An 8120-nucleotide genomic window follows, 5' to 3' on the forward strand; every position below is an offset into this window, starting at 1 on the left:
TTCTCTGGCTGCAGAGAGCAGGGGCCAGTCATCTCTGCAGCGCACACGGTTCTCGCCGTGCTGGCTTCCGCTGTCGCAGAATATGGGCTTCAGGGCATGTGGACTTCAGCAGTTGTGACAAGTGGGCTCAGTAGCTGTGGTACACGGGTTTAGTGGCTCTGCAGCACGTGGGATCTTCCCGAACCAGGGATCGAACCCGTGTCTCCTGCACCGGCAGGTGGATTCTTTACCATTGATCCCCCAGGAAAGCCCCAAGGGAGGTGATTTAAATAATCTGCCTCCAATTCTTCTTTGTTCCTGGAACTGTCTCGCACACACTATATTTTGAAAAATCCGTGTAAGAAGTTACACTCAATATACTCCTTAGCTGGGAAAGATGGACTCCTTTCAGCCTGGGCATTTCTATTCCTGCCGGCAGGGAAGGCACGTGGGCTGATGGATGCCGACTACAGTGATGACGTTAGGTGTTTGGGATTTGTCTTCAGAGAGCTGAGGAGGAGGAGGCTCTCCGGCTGCCTTGTGCAGCCGGGAAAATATGTGTGTTAAATATCTCTGAGCTCATGAAGGTTTTCAGTGAACAACGTGACAATATGCCCTCAGAACGACCCCACCTGCAGGACCCGAGGCAGAAGACGTGCCCCTGGGTCACGGAGCCATCTCAGCAGGGACGCCAGTGTGGCAGGAACAAAGCAAACAAAAGAAAACACCTGGTCATCAGACACAGAAGAGCCGCTGAGTAGCCCCTGAAACTCTGAGAAGAAATACTCTGCATTTGACCACAATGCAGGCTATGATTTCTCAAAAAGAACATACAAGGCAGCTTATGTGGGCTTTCCAGGTGGCTCAGGGGTAAAGACTCTGCCTGCCAATGCAGTAGGCACAGATGTGATCCCTGGGTTGGGAAAATCCCCTGGACAGGGAACTGGCAACCTGCTCCAGGGTTCTTGCCTGGAGAATCCCATGAGCCTGGCAGGCTGCAGTCTGTGGGGCCACAAAGAGTCAGAAACAAGTGACTAAGCAACGGCAATGTGGCAGAGTTCTATCTTGTAGACAATGGTGGGATGCCGCGGAGGGTCCAGGTTTGGGGAGCTGTTCGGGGCATGGAGCAGAGGGCTCCATCTGTGAGCCCTGGGCCTGGTGACAGCCTGTGTGTGGGCCTGACTCACAGTTCCTGGAACACGGGTTTTTGCCTAGTTCTCTTTGGGCTTCCGGGCCCAACTGTCCACATACATGAGTTCTGGGTATCTGTCCACCCCAGTGCAGACGCCTATTCAACACACTACAGGTGTTGGCCAGTGCCCGGCTCTGCAGTGGATTCCGGTGTTGGAGGAGGTGGTAAGACACCCTGCCCTGCCCTCAGAGTGACAATCAGAGAAGTGGCATATACATCAGGCCCTCTCTCTAGGACTCTTCTGCAGGACTTCCATGCAGCGACAAAGACCCACCACAGCCAAAAAATTAAAATAAAATAATAAGCGTGACTGCGGCTGTGCACAGAGCACTTGCTCTGAGCCCCCTGCACTGCTGAAACCTGCCCCCTCCCTGAACCTGCACAGCCTCCTGTGGGCTGGTGCTGTTCTCCCAGGGTCTTTACAGGAGGAAGTCAGTGTCAGACAAGGGGCAGGGGGTGTCGCTAGCCAGGGAGGGGTGAAGGTGAGCTAAAACTTGGATCCATCAGACTCCAACACTCATGCCCTTGTCCTGCCCCAAACACCCCCCTGGAGGAGTTCCTGCAGGTAATGGAGTCTGGGCTGCACCAGTGAGGGGCAGGACCCCATCTGGCCCCCAAGTGTGCAGAGGGGCAGAGCGGGGTGGCCCCTGGCTCCAGCTCCCCTCCCTGCTCTTCCCTAGAGACCTTTCAGCACCTCCCTTGGGTGCACACGGAGCCCACAGAAGGCTGCCCGGGCCGGAGCAGGCGGCCAACCATGTCCCGCCCCGACTGCTCCAGTGTTTTATTTGTGGTGGCGGGGGGGCTACGCTGTAGTTACAGTGTGCGGGCTTCTCGCTGCGGTGGCTGCTCTGGTTGTGGAGCACGGGCTCTGGGGCTCACGGACGTCAGTAGTTGCGGTGTGTGGGCTCAGGAGCTGCGGTGTGTGGGCTCAGGAGCTGTGGTGTGTGGACGTCAGTAGTTGCGGTGTGTGGGCTCAGGATCTGTGGTGTGTGGGCTCAGGAGCTGCGGTGTGTGGGCTCAGGAGTTGCGGTGTGTGGGCTCAGGAGTTGCGGCCCCCGGGCTCTAGAGCACTGGCTCAGTAGTTGCAGTTCACGGGCTTAACTGCTCCGTGGCGTGTGGGGTCTTCCCAGATCAGGAACCGCTGAGCCACTAGGGAAGCCCTGCGGTCACTGTTACTGGTCTTGACCCTGAAGGGCAGTGTACTGGGGTGAAGATGCAGCCACATATTCCAGAAGTGTGCACCCCCTGAGAAGCCCAGGAACTGGCCCCTGATGCGGACCCCACAGCTAGCTTCTCTGGGGTGGCTGTAGAGGGAGAGAAGGCTGGTTTGTTAGTTTCCTTGAAACAGGCTCTGTTCCTTCCTAACTGTGTGGCCTTGGACACGTTGCTTAACCACTCTGAGCCTCAGTTTCCTCATCTGTAGAAGGGTGTGGTCTTGAGGTTATGTAGAGGAAGGTGCATGGAGGGAGTGGTCCCTGGTGTGATTTCAAGCTGCTGCATGAAGCTGCCAGGAGTGAGGCTGCTTTGTCTCTGGACATCACATCCACATCCCAGGCAGAAAGACATAGGACAGGAAGACCTTGAGGTCAAGAAGGGGAGCTCCTCTGCTGGGGCTGGTGTGGACCAATCACAACTGGGTGGCCCTGCCTTTGAGATGCTGAAAGCTCCAGGAGCTGTCTGCCACCTTTCGATGTGGGGGTCAGGATAGCGTGGTGGCCGATGGCTGGGAGGTAGTACAAAGTCCAGGCATGCGTAGCCTTACCTAGGCAGGAGATGACCTTGTGCCTTGTAAAGACAGAGAAAAGAGGACGGGTGACCTGGTTCTGTGTGCCAGGTCACACCTGATGGGAACTGGCCCCAGGCCACCACTGTCCACGCCTGATCACGTTCCCCTGGAAGATGCTGGAGCTGAGACTCTGGCAGGGGGGTCTCCGATGAGATGTTACTTAAATGGTGTTACATCCAGCTGGCTATCAAGGCCCTGGGAGCCACTGGAGGCATCTCTGGCTTGCACATCTCCTGTGATGGGGAGCCCTCCACGTGTCCAGGACTGGCAGCTCTGGTCAGGCACTGTGGCCACAGGAAGAACCTCTCAGTCCCTGGGGAGGCCAGAAAATGAACAGACAATGGAAATCCAGCCAGGAAAATTTTATACACCATCTGCGCTCTGGCCAGGGTGTCTAGAGAAACAGCCTTGAAAAATGCAGCCTTTGAGCCAAACCCAAGGGTCAGGGGTGGACTCGTCCAGCCCCTGGCTTTCAAATGGTTAAGCAAATCTCTGCAGCCATCCACCCACCCTCAGGCTGGTCCCTGTCCCCAAGGCTGTGAAGTGTGAATCAGCTCCAGGGGGGGCTTCAGGTGTCTCTTCTCTGTCTGTCTCACTCTGCTTCTTTCTCCTCTCTCATTAAAGCTCGAAGAGTACTTAAAAAACACCTTGAGAATTTCCAAGGCCTGGATGGAGCTGCCAAGAAAACTGCAAACTCTGGAAAACAAACAGCTGGCAATGGTCCTTCGGCTGACCAAGGAGGGTCTGAGGAGAGATCTACTCTGAACGTCCCTCCAAACTCCCTACCAAAGACAGAACCCCGTCCTCAGGAGGCTCCAAAGTGGGGGCACCAAGGCTGATCTCAAGGGGTCCTGTGGACAGAAGCTGATGGGTGATCTCCAGGTGGAAGAGAAAGAGGATACTCTCTCCTGGGGGGAGACTGTGAACACCTGCAGAGACTGTCGTCTTTTCCAGACCCTGGGCCAGTCTCTGTGTGTCTGTGTGCTGGTTTGCAAGGTCTGGCTCAAGAGCAGAAACGGTCCTTGAAGGGGAGGGGAGCAGCGCCCACAGGGTGTAGGAGAGCGAGGACCGGCTGCAGAGGCTTGGCCGCTCCCAGTGCCGCCTGGGCCTGGGGGTCTGCAGACTGGGGGGACTCACCTTCTCCCCACACCCCATCCTGCCCTAGTAGGTGGTTAAGAGCGGCCACCCTAAAACGGGGCAGCTCTGCCAGCCAAGCCTCCTCAGCCACTGGCTCCCTGAGCCTTTCGTCTGCATCTCCAAACGGGATCACAGTTCTTGGCTCAGCTGAGTTTTGTTGCTGTAACCAAAAGCTCTCCAGCCCCAGGGGCTTGGAGCAAAGGTTTATTTCCTGCTCAGACATGAAGAGGAAATATGAGAGCCCTGCAAGAAGTCCTTCTCATCCGTCATCTGAGGTTGGGGTCCTCAAAAGCGGTCCTCGAGATAAAGCTTTGCGGGGCAGGCAGTTTACCTGGAAGATGATGGCCAGTAGGGGAAAGAGAGAGGGAGGGAAGGAGGCACACAAGGTTGCTTTCTTTGGCTGATGACCCCGTGGACAGCAGGCTCACTCCCACGGGGCCGTGGGAGAAGGTGTAGAACCGCCCCACCCGAGGGCAAGGTTATCTAGTCCAGGGCGAGGAAGCTGTGGGTCCTGGAGATGGGTTTGCCCAGCCTTTTCATCTGCCTGCGAAGAAACCCAGGCCAGATACCCGGAGACAGAGCAGGGCTTCTGCAGGGAAGCCCAAGCATCAGTGACTGAGCGTGGGCACCAAAGCTGTCTGCTTGGCTCCGGAACCCTGGCAATCTGGGAGCCAGGGTGCTGCCGGAGAATCTGCAGAAGGACAAGGGGATGAGGTGTCCTGCCCTGGTTCTGAAGCTTCTGCCGGAAGTGACGGGGGAACCTGGCATTCGTAATTATTGGCCAAAGACTGGGACCTGCTCTGAGGGCTACTGGGTTTACATCAGCTTAAGGGTCTGATGCCAAGTAGGAGCTAAGTAAATGTGATTTTCTTTTTTTGCATTAATTCAGCAAGCATTTCTGAGCCCCTTTGTGGAAACCAGGCATAGAGCTGGTGCCAGCCCCTGCCCTCTGTGAGCGCGGGCTGGAGGGGCCAGCCACACTGGCACATCATTGCCATGTTGTGGGAAAGCTGTGCCTGGGGTCTGTACCCTGGAATCCTGCATGGAGGAGTCATGATAACCCTCCCAGAGGGGGGATGTTGGGGTGGGGCTTTGAAGGATGGCTGGGGCTCTTCCAGAGGGGCTCAATAAAAAAAGCTTTTCTCATGAAGTAAAGTACTGTCATGACAACTCACGGATGCCTGCGACCCGGCAGTCTACAGCAGCACTTCTTACACGGAGTTTCATTCACAGGTCAAATGACCCTTTGCGGTAAGTATTAGTGTCCCTATTTTACAGATGAGTAAAACTGAGGCTCATGGTTAAGTCAGTTTTCTGGGGTGATGTGGCTAGAGGGTGATTCAGGCTTTGAGCCCGGGTCTCATAGTCTATGCCAAGTATCTTCTAGAGGGGTGTGTCTGCCCCCTCAGTAACTGGGTGACTTTGCCCTGGTCACTCTCCTGCTCTGAGTTCCTCATCCGTAGATGGGGACAGTCCCCTGGGCTGTGCGCCTCAGCATGAGCAGGTGGCCTTGGACCAGAAGGCCTCTGCTGACATCCCTGGCTGCAGCAGTCATGCCTGTCTTAGCTCAACAAACGCCACACACTAGGGGCTCAGACTGCCCAGGCTTACTTCTCACAGCTCTGGACACCCCCGGTCCAAGGCCAGGGGGCCAGTGTGGTCGGGCTCCTAGGGGATTTCTCTTCCTACCTTGGGGATGGCTGCCTTCTCCCTGTGTGTCTCCTCCTCTGAGGCGGGCACGAGTCCCATCAGGGACCCCACCCTCATGACCTAATCACCCAAAGGCCCACCTCCAAATACCACCTCATGCAAGGAGGCGGGGCAGAGATGTTAGGGCCTCAACATAGGAATTTGGGGGGGACAAAAACGTTCAGTTCATGGGAGACCCCTCTTTATGGGCGCAGTACCGAGCGCTAGAGTGCTGTGTGCCCTTTGCGGCAGCTTCTGTTGGTTTACCCACATTTCTCTGCTCGGTCGCTCAGTCACGTCTGACTCTGTGGCCCCATGGACGGTAGCCCACCAGGCTCCTCTGCCCATGGGGTTTCCCAGGTGAGAATACTGGAGTGGGCTGCCATTTCCTCCTCCAGGATTACCTGGATCGCTTGCTATTTCTGTCTCCCCTGCTGGTGTGAAGCAATGGGTGAAGCGAAGTGAAGTCGCTCAGTCGTGTCCGACTCTTTGCGACCCCATGCGCTGTAGCCTACAAGGCTCCTATGTCCATGGGATTTTCCAGGCAAATAGTCCTAGAGTGGATTGCCATTTCCTTCTCCAGGGGATCTTCCCAACCCAGGGATCAAACCTGGGTCTCCCACATTGTACACAGACGCTTTACCGTCTGAGCCACCAGAAAGTCACCAGGAAGCAATGGGTGAGCGCTTCTTTATTGGTGATGGGTTACAGGGCAGAGTGGCGCCTGCTCTGCGCTCCTGCAATGCAGCTTCTATGATCACCTAGAGGGAAGTCTCCAGAACGGCCCACCCGAGTGTCCAGCCCCACGGTCACCATCCTAGTGGTCTAAGATGCCTCTCCTCTAACCTACCTTCTATGTGGTACCCAGCGCATCTTTCTAAAAGGCACACCGCACCTTGGCAACCAGCTGCCTCACCCCGCCACGCCTCCTCATTACATTTAGGGGAGATGACCTCTGCCTCTCCGGTGTTCCAGGTGGCACTAGGGGTAAAGAACCCGCCTGCCATGCAGGCCACGGAAGAAACGCAGGTTCCACCCTGGGTCAGGAAGATATCCCGGAGGAAGGCACGGCAACCCACTCCAGCGTTCCTACCTGGAGAATCCCATGGACAGAGGAGCCTGGCGGGCTACAGGCCGTGGTCTCAAAGAGGAGTCAGACGCGCCGGAAGCGACTTAGCACGCAGCACGCGCCTCTGCTGCCCAGTTTCGGGGGCCCAGGGTGTGGTCCTCAGTTTCCTCTGTGAGGTCAGCTCTTCCCTGCTTTACTCCCTAAACACCAGGCCGCTGGAATGGGTTTTGGCTCCGGCCCCATGCCCTGCTCTGCACTCCACCGGGAGTTGGGAAGTGTGGGTGGTGGGGAGGAGCGGTGGGGGTGGCGGGGCTTGTCTCCTGGTTCCGCCTCCACTTCGGGCCTCAGGCCGCATCCCCACCCCGCAGCCTCCCTAACCCCTCCCACCAGGGAGAGGCGGGCCAGTGCTGGGGGTGGGGGGCTCGGGGCTCTGGGTCCCCCCTATCCCGCAGGTTCCCCCTCCGCGGCCCACCCCCGCTTCTGCTACTTTCTGGCCCCCACCTGGCGGGGAGTGTGGGAGAATAGAGTGATCCGCGGATGCACACGCAGGGCTTGGCGCGTGTGCCGCGGCAGCTGCCGGGTTGTCTGCAGTCTGAGCAGGAGGGCCCGGCGGGTCGTCAGGGAAGCTCTCGGTCCGCCAGTGCGCCCTGCGCGCTCCGATTGTCCACGGGCTCCCCAAAGGCCAGGCTGGGATTTGTCCACCCCCGGTGCTGCCGGAGCCAGGGCCCGGGCCCTGTGTGCCAGCCACTTGCCTCCTGAGCCCCGGCTGTTGGCCTTGGGGATTCTTGTGTGTTCCTTTCCGCGCTCCTGTGATGCAGATTTGATACTGCTTTACCTTCCCTACATGACCAGCAATTAGAGATTTATGTGCAAAGCCCCTGCTGGGTCAATACTAGGCTGGCCTTGTGCCCCTAATCTTCCTCCCCCTCCTTCCACCCCTCCTCCCCCTGCCTCCTGGCCTCCCATCCTTCCCCTGTGCTCAGAGGTGCCCAGAGGCTTCCCAGGGGGCGCTAGTGGGAAAGACCCTGCCTGCCAGTGCAGTAGGCGGAGGAGCTGAGGGTTCTATCTGGCTGGTGGGCTCTGTCGGGTTGGATCCCTGGGTTGGGAAAATCCCCTGCAGGAAGGCAGAGGAGGGCATGGCAACCCACTCCAGGATTTTTGGCTGGAGAAGCCCGTGGACAGAGGAGCCTGGCAGGTCCCAGTCAATGGGGTGGCAAAGAGTTCGACACGACTGAAGCGACTTAACACGGCTCGCTCAGGGTTCCAGC

This window comes from Oryx dammah, unplaced genomic scaffold (genome assembly GCF_014754425.2).
Source record: "Oryx dammah isolate SB20612 unplaced genomic scaffold, SCBI_Odam_1.1 HiC_scaffold_3, whole genome shotgun sequence".
Taxonomy (NCBI): domain Eukaryota; kingdom Metazoa; phylum Chordata; class Mammalia; order Artiodactyla; family Bovidae; genus Oryx; species Oryx dammah.